Raw genomic sequence first — 18,453 nt, 5'->3', positions numbered from 1 at the left:
CTTGTATATTTGTTCAAAGTATGCCTTGCATCCTAAAAGTCCCATCTTTCCTACTTAAACACTACCCATTTCTTAAGCCTCTACCCAAATCCAACTTCTGTCAAGAAACACTACATTTTTCCTGTAACCTATAGCTCTGTTGGCTACATGAGAATATTATACTTAAGTGTTTTGGTGATTTTTACACTTGACTGCATACTGTTCTACAGCAGTTAAACTTTATCTATATATTTACACCATGATCTTAAGTGGATATAAATGTGTAAGAGTAGACATGAGAGTTTAGCTTTTTGGTATTTCCAAATTTGTAAGCATTCTTAATTAATATTGCATTAATGGCAAAAAACATTGCAACTTCATATTTGTCAAAATGTGTACTTCTGGTTTCAATCATGACAGATAATAATTACTGAACTCACCTCCTTGCCACACTCAACTATTAAATGATATAAAATACTTGAAGCAGAGGACAAAAGACAGCATAGGACTGAACACCATAAGGGAATAGAAACACTTGAGGTAGGCTCCAAATTTACTTTTGACTCCTGAAACTTCTGAGAGACACTGAAGTTCTAATCATTCAAGGTGAAGAATGACCAGTGAACTATGTGAGCATTCAGTTGTGATCCCAGAAGGACCTTAAATGGGAGTAAGGGCCATACCCTACAATAAGAGCCACTCTAACCCATATCAATAAAACCAGGTCATCCACTAGTAAACTGATTGTTACAAAAAAACTTAATGTTCTTTAAAGGAAAACAAAAATCTATACTCTGTATAAAGAGTATCCACAATGTTCAACAAAAAATAGCAAAACATGCAGAGAAGTAGGAAAACATTATTCAGAAAGAAAAAATGACACATATGATGGCAATAGCAACCAATGATCTGAAAGCAGCTAATAAAAATATGTTTGAAAGTGTAAAGGAAACGATGAACACAATGAATAAATAGATAGAAAATCTTATCAGAAAAATTAAAACTTTGAAAAGAAATTTTTCTTTATTGATTTTCGTGAGAGAGAGGGGGTGGGGAGACAGAAACTTTCATCTGTTTCTGTATGTGTCCTGACTGGGGATTGAACTGGCAAACTCTGCACTTTGGGACGACGCTCTAACCAAGTGAGCTATCAAGCCAGGGCGAGACATTAACTCTTAAAAAAAGAAAATAATCCAATAAAAAATTCTTAACCGCCCTGGCCGGTTGGCTCAGCGGTAGAGCGTCGGCCTAGCGTGCGGAGGACCCGGGTTCGATTCCCGGCCAGGGCACATGGGAGAAGCGCCCATTTGCTTCTCCACCCCTCCGCCGCGCTTTCCTCTCTGTCTCTCTCTTCCCCTCCCGCAGCCAAGGCTCCATTGGAGCAGAGATGGCCCAGGCGCTGGGCATGGCTCTGTGGCCTCTGCCTCAGGCGCTAGAGTGGCTCTGGTCGCGCCCAGGATGGGCAGAGCATCACCCCCTGGGGGGCAGAGCACCGCCCCTGGTGGGCGTGCCGGGTGGATCCCGGTCGGGTGCATGCGGGAGTCTGTCTGACTGTCTCTCCCTGTTTCCAGCTTCAGAAAAATGAAAAAAAAAAAAAAAAATTCTTAACCAAAATGAAATTTCACTAGATGGACTTATCTGTATATTGAACATTATAGAATAAAGGATCAATAAACTTGAAGAATGGTAAAAAAAAATCTATTTAAACTGAAGCACAGAGAAAAAAGTCAGATAGAATAAAGACCCCTTCAGTGGCCTATGAGACAATACCAAGTGTTCTGTAATTTAGAATCCTATAAAGAGAGAGAAATAAGAGAAAAAATATTGAAGAAATCATGGTCAGAAATTTTGTTTGGTTTTTAAAAATTCAAACCATAGGCCCTGGCCGGATGGCTCAGCGGTAGAGCGTCGGCCTGGCGTGCAGGAGTCCCGGGATCGATTCCCGGCCAGGGCACACAGGAGAAGCGGACATCTGCTTCTCCACCCCTCCCCCTCTCCTTCCTCTCTGTCTCTCTCTTCCCCTCCCGCAGCCAAGGCTCCATTGGAGCAAATTTTGCCCGGGCGCTGAGGATGGCTCTGTGGCCTCTGCCTCAGGTGCTAGAATGGCTCTGATTGCGGCAGTGACGCCCCAGATGGGCAGAGCATCGCCCCCTGGTGGGCATGCCGGGTGGATCCCGGTTGGGCGCATGCGGGAGTCTGACTGCATCCCCATTTCCAACTTCAGAAAAGTAAAATAAAGGGGCCAACAACACACAATGGAGAAAAGAAAGCCTCTTCAACAAATGGTGTTGGGAAAACTGGAAAGCCACATGAAAAAAAATGAAACTCGACTACAGCTTGTCCCCGTGTACTAAAATTAACTCAAAATGGATCAAAGACCTAAATATAGGACCTGAAACAATAAAGTACATAGAAGAAGACATAGGTACTAAACTCATGGACCTGGGTTTTAAAGAACATTTTATGAACTTGACTCCAATGGCAAGAGAAGTGAAGGCAAAGATAAATGAATGGGACTACATCAGAATAAAAAGTTTTTGCTCAGCAAGAGAAACTGATATCAAAATAAACAGACAGCCAACTAAATGGGAAATGTTATTTTCAAACAACAGCTCAGATAAGGGCCTAATATCCAAAATTTACAAAGATTTCATAAAACTCAACAACAAACAAACAAACAATCCAATAAAAAAATGGGAAGAGGACATGAACAGACACTTCTCCCAGGAAGAAATACAAATGGCCAACAGATATATGAAAGGATGCTCAGCTTCATTAGTTATTAGAGAAATGCAAATCAAACTACAATGAGATACCACCTCACCCCTGTTAGATTAGCTATTATCAACAAGACGGGTAATAGCAAATGTTGGAGAGGCTGCGGAGAAAAGGGAACTCTCATCCACTATTGGTGGGACTGTAAAGTAGTACAGCCATTATGGAGGAAAGTATGGTGGTTCCTCAAAAAACTGAAAATAGAACTACCTTATGACCCAGCAATCCCTCTACTGGGTATATACCCCAAAACCTCAGAAACATTGATACGTAAAGACACATGTAGCCCCATGTTCATTGCAGCACTGTTCACAGTGGCCAAGACATGGAAACAACCAAAAAGCCCTTCAATAGAAGACTGGATAAAGAAGATGTGGCACATATACACTATGGAATACTACTCAGCCATAAGAAATGATGACATCAGATCATTTACAGCAAAATGGTGGGATCTTGATAACATTATACAGAGTGAAATAAATAAATCAGAAAAAAACAAGAACTACATGATTCCATACATTGGTGGAACATAAAAATGAGACTAAGAGACATGGACAAGAGTGTGGTGGTTACCAGGGGTGGGGGGAGGGAGGACGCAGGAGGGAAGGAGGGAGAGAGTTAGGGGGAGGGGGAGGGGCACAGAGAAAACTAGATAGAGGGTGACGGAGGACATTCTGACTCTGGGCGAGGGGTATGCAACATAATTTAATGACAAAATAACCTAGACATGTTTTCTTTGAATATATGTACCCTGATTTATTAATGTCATCCCATTAACATTAATAAAAATTTATTTAAAAAAAAAAAGAAAAGTAAAAAAATAAAAAATAAAAAAAGAAGAAAAATTCAAACCATAAGGATCTCAAAGTTCCTCATGTTGGATAAAGACAAATAAAACCATTTGCTTAGTCACATTAGAGCCAAACTGTTAAAAACTAACGCTAAAAGAAAAAACTCTAAAAGCATTTAGACACAAGGAGGAACTAAGATAAGTATGATGGCTAACTTCTCATCAGAAACAATAATGAAAATGCTGAACAAAAAAATAATATCAGTGTACAATTCTATATCTTTCAAAAATAATGGTGAAATTGACATCCTTTAAATAAATAAGAGCTAAGAGAATTTGTCATTAGCAGGCCTACTAAAATACATGTTAAAGAAAGTTCTTCATGCTGAAATGAAATGATACTAGATAGAATTTTGGATCTACATGAAAGAATAAAAAACACCAAAGATGATGAATATGTAGGTGAGTATATAGCTTTTCTTTATGTTAAAAAAAATAAACCATTCTATTTGGGCATTTATAATATATGCATTAGTAAAATGTATAATAAATAGACATAGAAAGATAAGAGGACAAATGGAAGCATAGTATTGTCAAGTTCTTATATATGCAATGTCATTATACATCTGTCCAAACCCACAAAATGCACAACACCAAGAATAAGTAATAATGTAAACTAAGGGCTTTGGGTGATAGGCTCATCAACTGTAAGAAATGTACCTTTCGGCCCTGGCCGATTGGCTTAGCGGTAGAGCATCGGCCTGGTGTGCGGGGGACCCGGGTTCGATTCCTGGCCAGGGCACACAGGAGAAGCGCCCATTTGCTTCTCCACCCCCCCCACACTCCTTCCTCTCTGTCTCTCTTCCCCTCCCGCAGCCAGGGCTCCATTGGAGCGGGGATGGCCCGGGTGCTGGGGGTGGCTCCCTGCCCTCTGCCCCAGGCGCTAGAGTGGCTCTAGTCGCGGCAGAGCGACGCCCCGGAGGGGCAGAGCATCGCCCCCTGGTGGGTGTGCCGGGTGGTTCCCGGTCGGGCGCATGCGGGAGTCTGTCTGACTGTCTCTCCCCATTTCCGGCTTCAGAAAAATACAAAAAAAAAAAAAAAAAAAAAAAGAAAAGAAATGTGCCTCTCCGTGGGGAATGTTGATAACGGTGGAGGCAATACATGGATGGGGGCAGGGGATATACGGGAAATCTCTGAACTTTCTCCTCAATTTTGCTGTGAACCTCAAGCTGCTCTAAAAATTTTTCAATACAAACTCTTAATTAAGAAAGTAGAGTGTGACCAAATTTTAATTTCACATTTGGCCTTTTGTCTTGAGTATCATTTTGGAGTATTTGTATTTTCAGATCGAGGAGGAAGGAAACCTCAAGGATTATAAATTAGGATTAATATTCTTTTAATCAAATATAGAGAAATTGATGAAGTTCTTTAAATCTGAACATGACTTTAGTTTGGATTTCCATTTTTATTAATCCCCAAATATCAATAAAAATAATCCTTTAAGTTTTAAAAGAAAAGGATTCACCATGTGAAGTAGCAATACCTGGTTCTATGGACATGGTGACAACTGGCTTGGAGGGAGAAAAGGGTTTCCTTGAATAAACAGCCACAATGATGACCTTCCAATCACACACACACACACACACATACACACAAATAATAACTTGCATGCACAAAAAAAGGAAAATCAGGCATTACACAGGGAACTTTCAGACCTTGAATCTAGTTTTGAATGCCTTTCCATACTGACCACTAATATAGATAAACCCTTTAATACAAGCAGATATCAATGTCTAAAGTACACTTCCTTCTATAGACTATTTCTTTCTCTCATGTTTCTTTGTCAGTGATTTTGATTGCCTGGCAATAAACAAAATACTCAAACTCTTAAATGACAAGTTGATGTAAAATATGATTGGATATTTTTACTAATATATACTGCTCACAAAAATTAGGGGATATTTTGTAGCTTCAAATTTATTTTGAAATATCCCCTAATTTTTGTGAGCTGTGTATTTTGTTTAGTGAGGAGAATCTGAAATGAACTGACCTTTAGAGCTTTTCACCATAGCAAAGTTTATACTGGTATAAAGCTAATCATTAGCATCTTTGAGTAATTCATTCAGTCAACTCTCCATTATATGTAGATAAACATGAGTCATAGAATCAACATGCATGTAATTCAAACATCATTAATGAAACCCTTTACAGGAGAGTGAAGGGTAGTGGCCCTGGCTAAGAGGGCAGAAAGGGTGCTTGTGGGGTGTTCCCTTTGAGATAAATCATTAAAGCTGTACTCTTATGATTTGTGCACTTCCTTTTGGTGATTCTTCAGTTTTAAAAAGGTTAATGTAAAAAGAAAAAATTATAAATTGAAAACATTTCATAATAATCTCCATGGAATTATGCTTCTGTCTTGTTCAGCACTGGATTTCCAGTGCCTAGAACCTGGCACATAGAAAGGACTCAACACATATCCAAGTAAGTTCATGGCTAAAAAAGAAATCCTATAGGCAGAGGTAGAGAGCTCATACACAAAAAGCAAAGGTTCCCCTGCTCCACCTCTCCTCACCTCCACAATCCTGCTTTTCAGAGCAACTGACTTTTTAACACTCCTAACTTTCTCTTTTTGGTTTTCCTGGGTGTTCTTTTCATATCTCCAAATACTATGCTTACATCTCTTCCCTTAACTTGTCAATTTTAGAAACTGTTTCTTGCAATGACAGATGAGGATTCAGTTCACACCACCACCACTTCCATTTCTTCCTCCTCCAGATGTAGTTACAATGAGTGAGATCTTAAACTAATTTAGAATTAAAATGCTGACTTTTGTATCCAATTTCTGTATTAAGTTTGTTTTCAATTTCTTTTTGAGAAATATGAATATGAGTTCACAGTAGAGACTAATTAATGAAAAGATGCAACTCCTGAATCATCTGGATGTCAGGAAGAAACTAGACTGGGACCACAAATGACAAATCAATTTAAAAAATGAGTCATTCCATATATATATATATATATATATATATATATATTATCCTATTGATACTCAATAACTGTCTTTGTAGCTTCTCATATGCATCTTTCTTAATTGACCTCTCTCAATATGTCAAGAAAATCTGAAATCTTCCAAATAACACTATCATATCAAAGAAACAAATTACTTTAGAGGTTGATGTCCATTCCGTCTAACTCTTATGTTTTTACAGAGAGAAAATAAGACCCAGAGAAGTCAATTAAATTGTCTGGAGCCACACAGCTTAATCAATAGCACAGTCTGTTGATCTTCTGTCTAGTTATTTACTTATTCATTCAGCAAACTTACCAGGTGCTGTGCAAATAAAAAGTAAGATAAAGTCCATTTCCTGAAGATATTTTGTGTCTGGAATGCATAAAAAGTCAAGTGAACATGAATGGGGGCACATGACTCTTTATGTGTAGGGTAGGGAGAATTGATAGAGGAGGGAGAGAGAAATGGTGATGCCTGAACCATGCCTGAAGATTGCGCAGTTAGCACAATGACTAAGAAAGAAAGGGTACTCCTCTCACAGAGCACGTATACACAGAAGCATTCGAAGTGAGAAAATATGGTGAATAAGAAACTGAAAAGTGATGTGGATAATATGAGAAACAGGGGATGGGTGAGGAACAAGGGTGGGAGGTGAGGTGTGCCAGGAATCAGCTTGGAAGACAATGAAGATTCATTTCAGAAACACAAAGATTGCGACATGATCAGACTTGCACTTTAGAAAGTTGACCCTTATTCGGGAATGAAGGATGGAAGAGAAGCAGGACATAATGTATCAGGAAACAGTGCAAAAGTGAAACTAGGAATTCAGTGAGGAAGAAATGGATTCTGGAGATGATGAGGAGGTGGGTGAGTCGACAGAACTTGGGGACTGAATGGAGGAGACAAGTATGCATGAGAATAGGTTCCTATATTTCTGGTGTGGGAAATACTGAATGGACCATAGTGGGCTGATGAATGCAATCCCTGGTGTGCTGGGGAAGCAATACGGCATGCAGGGATGATGATAAATTGTACACTGGCATACTGATGGAACATCTATCTGAAGATATACTTGTGTCTCAGAAATAAAATTATTGTTTTTTGTGGCCTACCTTGAATGACTGGACTCCTTTAGTTCAACAGATACAGAGTAAAAATAGCACAACTGTCCCACAAATCATCCATTTATTTCAACATAAGATTAAACTATCTCTTCAGACAATGTGGACTAATTCCTATTTGGCTATTCTAATGGCTTTCTAAGAGAAATAGGATACTTTCCTGGCTCATCATGACAAAGAACTTCAGAGTAAATGACTCAAAAGGTAATGCTTTAAAATAGTTAGGAAATATTAAAATGCTCTCAGGTATGCTTGTTACGTTCAGTTAACTGTATAAAACAGGAAATTAGGTAAACATATGGAGAGAAACCATAAAGAATTTATTTCAAATGAACACTATGATATGGCATGAAAGCCAGGAAGTACACTTAATTGTGTCACATACCCTGATTCTGATTTTAATTTCCCAGGTACATGAGGTTTGCTTAATCACAACTGACTTCTAAACAGTTTCCAGAATGTGGGGGAAATGACCATTGTTTTCAATTAACTAAAAGCAGGATAATTCACAATGAAATGCCTGTAAAAAGTTCTATTCAAAGGCAGTCTCTCTCTACTTCTTTCATTATGATCCTCATCTTCTCATCCACGATATACAGAATTTACCCTATTCTGTGGAATTCTGACTCACTGTCTACATTATTTTCCTTTTTCACATTCAGGTCAATAATAAAACTCAAGATCTAATTTTTGTTTTCTTCAGTGAGAAGCAGGGAGGCAGAGAGAAAGATTCCTGCATGCACTGGACCAGGATTCACCTGGCAAGCCCACTAGGGGGCGATGCTCTGCCCATCTGGGGCTGTTGCTCTGTTGCGACCACAGCCATTCTAGCACCTGAGGTGAGGCCATGGAGCCATCCTCAGTGCCTGGGCCAATTTGCTCCAATGGAGTCTTGGCTGTGGGAGAGGAAGAGAGAGAGAGAGAGAAAGGAGAGGGGGAAGGGTGGAGAAGCAGATGGTCACTTCTCCTGTGTGCCCTGACCCGGAATCGAACACTGTACATCCACATGCTCTGTCGACGCTCTACCACTGAGCCAACTTGCCAGGGTCTATCAAGATCTAATTTCATAGAGGACTTTTCACTTAAACTTTTGTCTATGCTTCATTAGCCTTTGTTTTGACCAAATTTTTCAAGACTCATAGGTTTGAAACACAAACATATAACACAACTTATATATACCTTACTATATATTAAAATAATAAATAAGGGAATTAAATGAATATGGTATAAGACTGGCTATATTTTTGGCTCATTTTAATCCATCTCCAACAAAAAGTATTTTCCCATACTTCTTGGTTGGATTAAATTAGCAGTGTGAGTACATTTGAAAAGTAATCTTTTCTACTTCCCTGGTATTTTATATTTAGTTGTAATTTTACATAAATCAATGGTTTTGTGTATTCCCTTAAGAACTTCCTTGAAATCAATAGAACTATAATACATTAAGCTTAATTCATATTCTTTACTTTCATTTTTATTCTTTTATACTTTAAATTTACTCTATATAAACAGCCAATCACACTTTCACATCTGTATTCTAAATACATAAATTATAAAGGTGTTTGTATTTTTATACTAGATGCTGTAAATTGTAAGGAACTCTTTTTCTTTTGACTCCCCCCCACCACCACACTTTCCCCCATTTAAAAGGAAAAGACACTGGTTTATATATCAAGTCTTAATGATCAAACACTGATAATTGGTTAAATCCTAGAAAATAAACCTATAATTAAGAACTGGCTGAAAAAGAATTTCTTCAATATCAATATAACATGAGTCAGAATTTCATGTTAAAACATTAAAAAATGTTCATTCCCTCCTTTCATAAAATTCTTGAGTTGGAAGGCATATTTTCTAAGACAAGTAATTTATTTTCAAAGAATTGCAGGCTTGGTCACAGAACCAACCAACAAATAAGTAGGTTGATTTGTGAGTTTGTCATCACTTTTAATTTTTTACTTTCATGCTTGATATATGTTAGAATTGATTTTTGGAGGTAATAAAAATAGATATGCTCTGACACTGAAATATAGTATGTTTAGTCCAAATGACATGATAAATAATAAAAGTAACTTTTAAAATAACTTCTATTTCGACAAAATTGATTATAGCAATCAAACTATCTTAAATGTTAATTAAAAGTTGTGCTTAACTTTATGCGGGTTTAGTATATTTTTTAAATTCAACTTAGCAAAAAATACATCTCATCCACAAATGCTAGAGAGCCTCAGATATCAAAAGGCTAAAATCTAAGAAAAACACAATAGCTTTATTTTCCACTATAAGATATATGAATTGTCCAGACATTTCTGACCAATATGGCAAAGATGAGGACAATGTTATAACCTGGTGTTCTTGCCTATACTTCTCTTCATGCCCAGAAGGTGTAGGCTGAGCTGATTGTGTCATGGAGCACAGCAAAATTTATCCTCCCCTGGCTCTTCTCACAGGGAAGCTGCACTCAGAGCATTTTGGACTACTTTATTATTTTAACTAACAACACTGCTGCTGTTCACTTTCAGAGTACTTTTCAACAATGCCACCTTTACAGTATAGTTGTTCAACAAGTAAATATGTCGTTTCTTCCTCAGTTTGTTGGCAACAGCAAAAGTGATTATACATTTATGTATTTGTAAACAATTTTAAAAATTAACTTTTAAAACTTGAATGTATATTTGTGATTCGAAGAGAGGACAGGGTCAGAACAAGAATTAGGTGGGCGGCAAAGCAGAGTGGACCGAAGTCAGCAGTTTTCAATAAAATGATTCTGACTCTCTGGGAGCACAGTGACAAGACTGAGAGTGTTGGCACTGTGCTCTTTTCTAGTCTGGATGGTACATGTCATTTCACACACTGTGTCCACACAGAATAAACTATTATACTCCAAGTTTCAAGGACAACTTTCTGAAAATGCTACAACTGAGAAATAACCAACAAAACCCTACCACGATGAGGCCCAGGTTTTAGAGTGTCACAAAATCATTAAAGTATACAAGTGGGAAGTAGTAAATCTTGCTGACTGCCTACTTGTTCCAGAATTTTATAGCTAGTAAATCTCCCCCCACCCCCAATTTTGTATAGGTGGTAAGTATTTAATTCTGGATGTCATAACATATTTGTTTTTACTTTTTGATGGATTTAGATGGGCTTTAACAATCTTTAGATTACAGAGCAGTGCTTGTAACATTGTTTCTTTCTTTGAAGATACTAGTATTGAAATTACAGCTTCAAGGGAGCTCAGAGAAATTTTAGCACAGCCCCAAAGTTAAATTTTATTCATACAAGCACCTTTTATCATTTCAATTACTTTATTACCTTGTTTGATGAATGCTTTTAAAACTCTAGAACTAAAAGCCATTTTTTTTCCAGTTCTTAAACTCCTCTTTCAGAATGAAATGCTTCCTTTTTGGAAGGCACTCACTGGGTACTTTTAAATAAATTACTTGGTCTATTAAGCTTCAAGTGTTCTTTAGATAAGAATATAATATCTAGGAAGAACTAGTTTTTGGCTTCTCTCTTCCCAGAAAGCAAGGCAAAATGGTCTAATTCTTGTTCCTTGAAGAAAACGGTTGCCCTTTTTTAAACAAGCAAAACATGTCATTTCTTCATTCAACAAATAGTTACTGATTGCTCAGTGTGTACCAACAAGCACAATGTTAAGTGTCAGATATTTGACAGTATAGATTAGATATGATATTTTTAAAACTGAAATGACAGGATTTTGATTCTCTCAGGTAGTTCCTTTTTCTCTCCTTTTTTATTAAAGAATAAGCCATATAGAATCTTCACAGTCTTCTTTAAAAGCTCCATCAATCAGAATTTTTCTCACAGTTTAAAGAAACTGAATCTATAGGCAGTTCGAATTTATTAAAATCTGTTGAAATTATGTACGAATCACAATAAAGTTGGTTATAAGATTTTTGGCCTCATGGTGAATAAATGTAAGTGAAAAATAATAAGCCAATTTGTAATGGGGATTTAAAGTATCCATTTCATTATTCTAATTTCAAAATAAGCAACCAATTAAGACAGATAAAACTTGTATTACTGATAATTAAATCTAATAATTATTATAAAAATATGAGAAAAGAATAATTGATTTCTTTTTAAAATTCAAAACAATGATATTTTTATGATTAATACTCTAAATTAAGCAAATATTTTCATCCATAATCTATACTCTTGAGGAGTCTATAATCTTTAAGAAATTTTATATTACATTGTGTAAAACTGTTGGCTTTAAATTATTCATAGTGCCTGACCTGTGGTGGTGCAGTGGATCAAGCATCGACCTGGAATGCTGAGGTCGCTGGTTCAAAACCCTGGGTTTGCCCAGTCATGGCACATATGGGAGTTGATGCTTCCTGCTCCTCCCCCCTTCTCTCTATCTCTCTCTCTCTGTCTCTCTTTTCTAAAATGAATAAATAAATAAAAATAATTTAAATTATTTATAGTGAAACAATAAGATTTTATTTCATAATTTCTTTTCTAAATGATTATCTGATCTTTAAGGGTAGGTCTACCACTTTATCTGAAAATAAGAAAGCTTATTAATTGGAACTCACGAGCACATTTTTTACTTAATACAGCAGAATCCAAAGTTATGAAGCAATTTGATCATCATGAAAAAATACTACCACTTTAAAAAAAATCTAACAAAAGGCACTGGATACTCATTAATGAACTATCACCAAGATAAACATCTTGGTTATGCACTCCAACTATTAACTCTACCAAGTTACCTGGTTACCTGGATTTGGTTACCTGGATTTGATTATTAATCTTTTTTTTATTAAACACACACACACACACACACACACACAGTCAAGGGACCAAACTAACTTGCAGGACTATGCTACAAACTCAAACATTCTTCTGAGGCTCAATGACTCCAGTTCTTGAAACCCTCAAGGTCTCCTAAGGAGTGACAGGTTCAACTCAAAAGGGTATATATGCTTCTAATTTATCTGTCCACCTCTAAGAACACTATAGTGAGTTCAGTACTTATAGTGCAAGAGTACAAATGAGAATCAATTCCCAGAAAGCAGAGTAAACTCAATGTGGTTTACTGGTCACCAAGAAAGCAGTTTTCAATGAACTCTCATCATACCTGTAGAAATAGAAGATTTAAGTGTCCTTCAGCATTAAAATTCTATCCTTCCTTCTCCTCCTTCTCCTCTTTTAACATATAACAGTCACATCACCTTATATGATTCATATTATAAACAGAAAACCAATCAAGCAAAACAACAAAACAAAACACCTTTCCTACTAAGATAAATTAATGAGGAATTTTGTGTATTCATTGATTCTTATGTATTCATCCCTGCTAATGTGACTCATGTTCAATCTGTAGAATAGAAGGGCATGATCTTAAAATTTAATCTATTGGTTTAACTACTCTGCATTTCCAGAAACACTTTCTACTACAATCATCTCCCTGCTCAGAACAGGATATCTACTGCTAAGTTCTGAAAAAGAAAAAGATAATACTTTGACTATTAAAAATCCACATGGAAACTCAGATATTATTTTTTAATGTATTATTTTAAAATGTCAACTACTGGTTTTTCATCTCCCAAGTTCAAACTAATTGAAGGTTATGAAGTAACCACTTCCCCTCCAAGTCAGAACTTTCACCTTTTCTAAACAGGGGAATACCTCTCATTCATTAGGCAAAAAATAAGGTCTTGCTGATTGAATGACAGCTCCAGATTCCTATAGCCTCCAATTCATTATTTAGACGTCTTATCTACCATAATGAATAGTTCCTGAATGTTAAGGTAGTACTGTAACTTACTTCGTCCATTATCTGGAAATCTAAAAGCAGAAGTCAAAACAACCTGAGTAAATACTAGTTTCTCAAACTAGCTTCTATTTGTTCCAAGGAACATGACATGAGAAATATGAGGGACATAATCACTAAATCTGAAGTTCTGCCTATTCCGGACTTCACTGAGCTTTTACCAACTGCAATTCAGTCAACATAGATGATCTCGTTTAAGAGGTAGAAGAAGGAAGTACAAAGATCAAAGCATGCTTACAAAGGGGAACAACTATTTTTGTATAGATACTCCAGTATTTACTAACTAGGTTTGAAAAATAGGGGCATTTATTCAGACTGTCTGAATGCCAACTGCAGAATTTAAGATAAAGCCAAAATTTCAAAATAAAAATATGAACTTTCAAATCTCCACCAACACCTAATTAGATTATATTTTTCTTTAAAAAGTCTTTCAAACAGGTTAGAAGTGGTTTACTCTTCACAGTAAGCAGTATTTCAGTGCTAGCTTTAAATCAACACAAAATGAGTCTTCCTTTGTGCTAACATTTGTCCAGTAGGCTGTGGCCCAGGAAGACATTTTATCTAAGCAAGCTCCAGAGGAAGTTGAGGAGTTGCAGGTATATCAATATGGATGAATAATTCCAAGACATTTCATGTTTTCAGTTATCATATATGTTTTTCTCACCTCAGCAATTTAATTACATAATAAATGTAAAAGGCTACAAGCAATATATATATTTTTATTTCCTGGCTTCCCAAGTTCATAAGCTCAAGAAAATATTTTGCTTTAAATCACATCATTTCTTCAGTGCATCAAACAGTAAAAGAATTCATCTCTAGAAAGCACAATATTAAAATCAGGAAAACAACCTGTATCAGCTAAGGGCTTTATGTTAATCAAGTATCCCTTTTAACATTTTCACAAACATTAATTTAATTTAAAGTACTCAAGAATATTCAATTGAGGTGTTCTGCTAGAAAAATAAGCACTGTTCATCTTGATTCCAAGTTTTAGTGTTTACCAAAGATCCCCCGTTTGTAGAACATTTGTATGCCAGAACTATTAAGTGTTTTAGTAATACCAGTCATTTTCTCAGATTATGGGCTTTATGACAAAATCTTTAAGTTAAATATAGTTATTTAATAAGCTGCAATGCTGAAAAACCCCACTTAACAAGTCCATGAAAACATCTTAAATCTTGATGATCAGATACTGTATCATTAAGTCCCATTTAAGTTTCAGGATAAACCAATAAATCAGGGCTAATATGTCCACCGGTATGTATTTTTAAAGACCATAAGAAAACTTGCATTTAGGCTAGGCTTTGTTTTAATCATTATTTTTGTTTTAGCGGTCATGCACAATTAACATGGTACCGTTGCTCAAGTGTTTTACATAATCCGAGTGTTTAAAAAGTACTCTATGTATGTAATTTCTTTTCCCTCTTAAATGCCAGGCCCTGCAGGATCAGTATCAAGACCTCCTCATTTTGAAAAACTACTGTACAGGACCTATACAGGGTGTGTGCGTGAGAGTAAGGGAAGGTGTGAGGCTGGGGCTTCCTCCCGAGGCAGGAGACAAGGAATGAGGCTATCCTGTTCAATTCGGGGGAGCTGGGAGGACTGCCAGCACTTCTGCTTTCATTTCATGGGACGCCCTTAGGTGAAATCTGGTTCAGCACTGCACCAACCACCTTCCGCTTCTTCTTCGAGCCCACGCGCGCCTCAGCCCTCAAGGCATCCCCCAGCAGAGGCTGAGGGTGGGGTTAAAAAAACAAAACATTGCGCAAGTTCCCGGGGTCTCTATCCCGCCCGGCCTCCCGAGGGATTTGAAGGGAAACGACGGCCCGGGCAGCTGCCAGCTGCGGCCCTCGGGCCGACCGCCCGCGCCAAGTCCGGATGTGCCTTTTCCCCCCGTCGCCAATCTAAGTGCCTCTCAACTCCTGTCAACCTCCTGCCACGGTGTGGCCCAGCAGTTAGCGCGGGAAGGAGGAAGTCGGAGCGGGGTGCGGGGCGCGGGGCGGGGAGGCGGCGGGACTCGGCCGCAGGTCCCCGGCGTGGCCCCCTCTCGCCCGAGTGTGGCTTACCCTGGGGCGAGTCGGCAGTCGGCCTCCCCGCGCCTGCGGGGTCCCCTCCGGGGCGACGCGGGCCTGGGGGCCGGGGAAGCAGGAGGCGGCGGCGGGAGCGGAGCCGCTCCGGGTGCGGGTCGGGTCGGGTCGGATCCGAGCGAGCGGCGCGCGATCTCGCCGGGCCGGGCCACTCAGCGCCGCGCCATGTCGCAGCGCGGGCGGAGGGAAGCGCGGGGCGCCGCCTTCCCGGCCGCGGCGGCTCGGGCCTGGGCTGCGCGGGGCCCTCGGAGCGGGGCCGGCGGCGGGGCGCAGGCCGAGGGCGGCGGCGGCGGCGGCGGCGAGAGGCCCGACGGACGGAAGGGCAGGGGAAGCTGTCAGCGCGTCGCCGGGCGCTCCGGTGGCGAAACCTCCTCTTCCTGCCCCGGCTCGCTGGTGCACTTCTCTGTCTTTCTCTCTTGCTCACTCTCTCACTTCCTGGCTGGAAATTCCCACTGACGTCGAGAGAAAAGACAGACAGACGGACACACGCGTGCACGCCGCGGGGGCGGGAGGTGGGGTCGCCGCCGTGGGTGGGGGAAGCCCGCGCTTCTGGGGGCGCCCTGCGCCCCAGCCCAGCCGCCCAGCTGGGCTCCCGCCTCTGGGCAGCGCGCGCTCGGCGGCCCGGACGTCAAGGTCCCCTGCGGAGCTCCCTCTCCCGGGCGGCGCTGCCCAAGCCCCGAGGGCCGGAGCGACGGGGACGCCCCTGGAGCGCCTGTGGGGTCAGATTGTCCCTGGAAGCCTGCGGCGCGGAGGCTGCGGCGTGCGGTGTACAGTGGGGCTGTCCAGAGCCGCTTTGGACAGGCCCAAGCTCCTGGAGGGTCTGTGGAATCGGCGTTGCGCCAAGCATGCCGTGTATAAAAGTAAATTTTATTTGTATATTCCCTTTATATTGTCTCAGTTAATTCCAAATCTCTTCTTAATTAAACTAGAATTTCTATATAATAACTGACTTAAGTGAAGTCTGAACATCTGCTGGGTTTTGGTGAGGTCTTAAATCTGGTTATGACTTATTTTGAACTTTTATCTACAGGGCCTTTATGATCATTGCTGTGGATAGAATTACAGTGACGTGCCCTGGCTGTATAGTTCGTGTAGCTGGGTTGGTTAGAGCATCATCCAGAAGCACCGAGAATTATAATGATGGTGGTTGCAGTGGTTTTGCTCCACAGCTCATAAAGAAATATTGATCCCGCAGAAGAGAGTTTTTCTCCTTTTTTTCCGGAGAAAGCACTACTGTAACCTGCAGACAGGCCTCCCAGTGCCCATAATTCACTAGATTTGTGCTTCTTTAGGTGCCAGGCACTGTACTAGACTCTGGTCTTGGAAACCTTGAAGATAGATTAGCTCCCAAATGAGGAATCTTGAGCTGATATTTTAGAGCTCATTTATCTCACCACTGAGTTCAGTGACAAGCGCTGCTTTAAAACGTCAGTAATCAGGTGATCACCAGGCAATTTTGCTGGGCATTGAATTGTCCCTGGCTAGTTGACCATATTCCTTCTATACTCTTTCCCTTGCTGCCCCCTCACTCCCCAAGGTTTCAAGAATCTTCTTGGTGGAAAATTCAGCAGAGGAGTAGAGATCTATTTTATTGGTTCTGGGGTGAGTCTCTGCAATGACCTTGGGACCAACAATATACCTTCAAGGGGTGTGATTTAGCTTCCAGAGGCTGTTTGAACACTTGGAATTCAGAGGATTTGTAGACTGAAGACAACGCTATTTAGAAATCCCATATTATATATGGGATGTTATTAGGAAATGTGCCAATACTATATTTTAAGTAGATTACTATGTAGTTTATATAAAGTGATTTTTGCCAAGTATGTGAATGTAGACAGTGCAAACTTCCATGAAACAACAAAGTATTAGGGGACTGGTTTTATTTCTTTATGGGGTAGGTATGAACATTCCCACTCTTCATTCAGAGTTGGGGGAGTGAGTACTTCTTTGCCCAACAATTGGGTGGGCAGGATTGGATTGTTAGAAGAGTAGAGCCAGGGTGACATATTTTGGGAACAACAATTAAAGAGTGTTAATTAGCCTGACCAGGCAGTGGATAAAGTATCAGACTGGGATGTGGAGGATCCAGGTTTGAAACCCCGAGATTGCTGGCTTGAGCACGGGCTCACTTGGCTTGAGTGCAGAGTCGCTGGCTGAGTGTGGGATCATAGACATGACCCATGGTTGCTGGCTTGAGCCCAGAAGTCACTGGCTTGAAGTCCAAGGTCGCTGGCTTGAGCCCAAGGTTGCTGGCTTGAGCAAGGGGTCACTCGCTCTGCTGTCGCCCCCAATCAAGACACGTATGAGAAAGCAATCAATGAACAACGAAGGTGACACAACGAAGAATTGATGCTTCTCATCTGTTTCCCTTCCTGTCTGTCTGTCCCTATCTGTCCTCTCTGCCTCCCTCTTTGTCTCTGTCACAGAAAAAAATGTTAATTAGTGCAGAGGATTAAATTAAATTTCAAAACCAAAATTATCCCATAGAGTGGACAAAATTGAGGATGGGTTGTTAGGCAAGTTTGTTTAGTTTCCTAAGAGTGCTTTAATAAATTACTGCAAACTGGGTGGTTTACAACAATGGAAATGTGTTCTCTGTTCTGGAAGACCAGAAGTCAGAAATCAAGTGTCAGCATAGCCATACTCCATAAAGGCTCTAGGAAAGAGTTCTTTCTTGCCTCTTCCTGGTTTCTGGTGGCTTCCAGCAATCCCTGGTGTTCCTTGGCTTTTATCTGAGTCACTCCAATTTCTGCTTCTGCCTTGCTTCACATGGCTTTCTTTTCTGTGTCTCTCCTTAGTCTCTGTATTCAATGTCTCTCCTTAGTCTCTGTATTCAATGTCTCTCCTTAGTCTCTGTATTCAAATCTCCCTCTTTTTTCTTTTAT

The 18,453-nt window shown here is 39.8% G+C and overlaps 1 protein-coding gene across 3 annotated transcripts in view; it reads right to left on the bottom strand.

The window, feature by feature from the left end:
- The window catches only part of NFKB1 (nuclear factor kappa B subunit 1), a 131,241-nt gene extending 115,560 nt beyond the window's left edge, over nt 1-15,681 (bottom strand). For 2 of the 3 annotated variants that reach the window (XM_066384707.1, XM_066384708.1), the window contains exon 1: nt 15,548-15,681. The gene's annotated coding sequence lies outside the window, so the exon portion shown is untranslated. The remainder of the gene's footprint in view (nt 1-15,547) is intronic. The other variant, XM_066384709.1, reaches the window with a different exon arrangement.
- Nucleotides 15,682-18,453: the final 2,772 nt, after the last annotated feature.

Source organism: Saccopteryx leptura, chromosome 5 (assembly GCF_036850995.1).
Source record: "Saccopteryx leptura isolate mSacLep1 chromosome 5, mSacLep1_pri_phased_curated, whole genome shotgun sequence".
Classification (NCBI taxonomy): domain Eukaryota; kingdom Metazoa; phylum Chordata; class Mammalia; order Chiroptera; family Emballonuridae; genus Saccopteryx; species Saccopteryx leptura.
The sequence above is the reverse complement of the archived record's forward strand: the minus strand, read 5'-3'. Positions and strand labels throughout refer to the sequence as shown.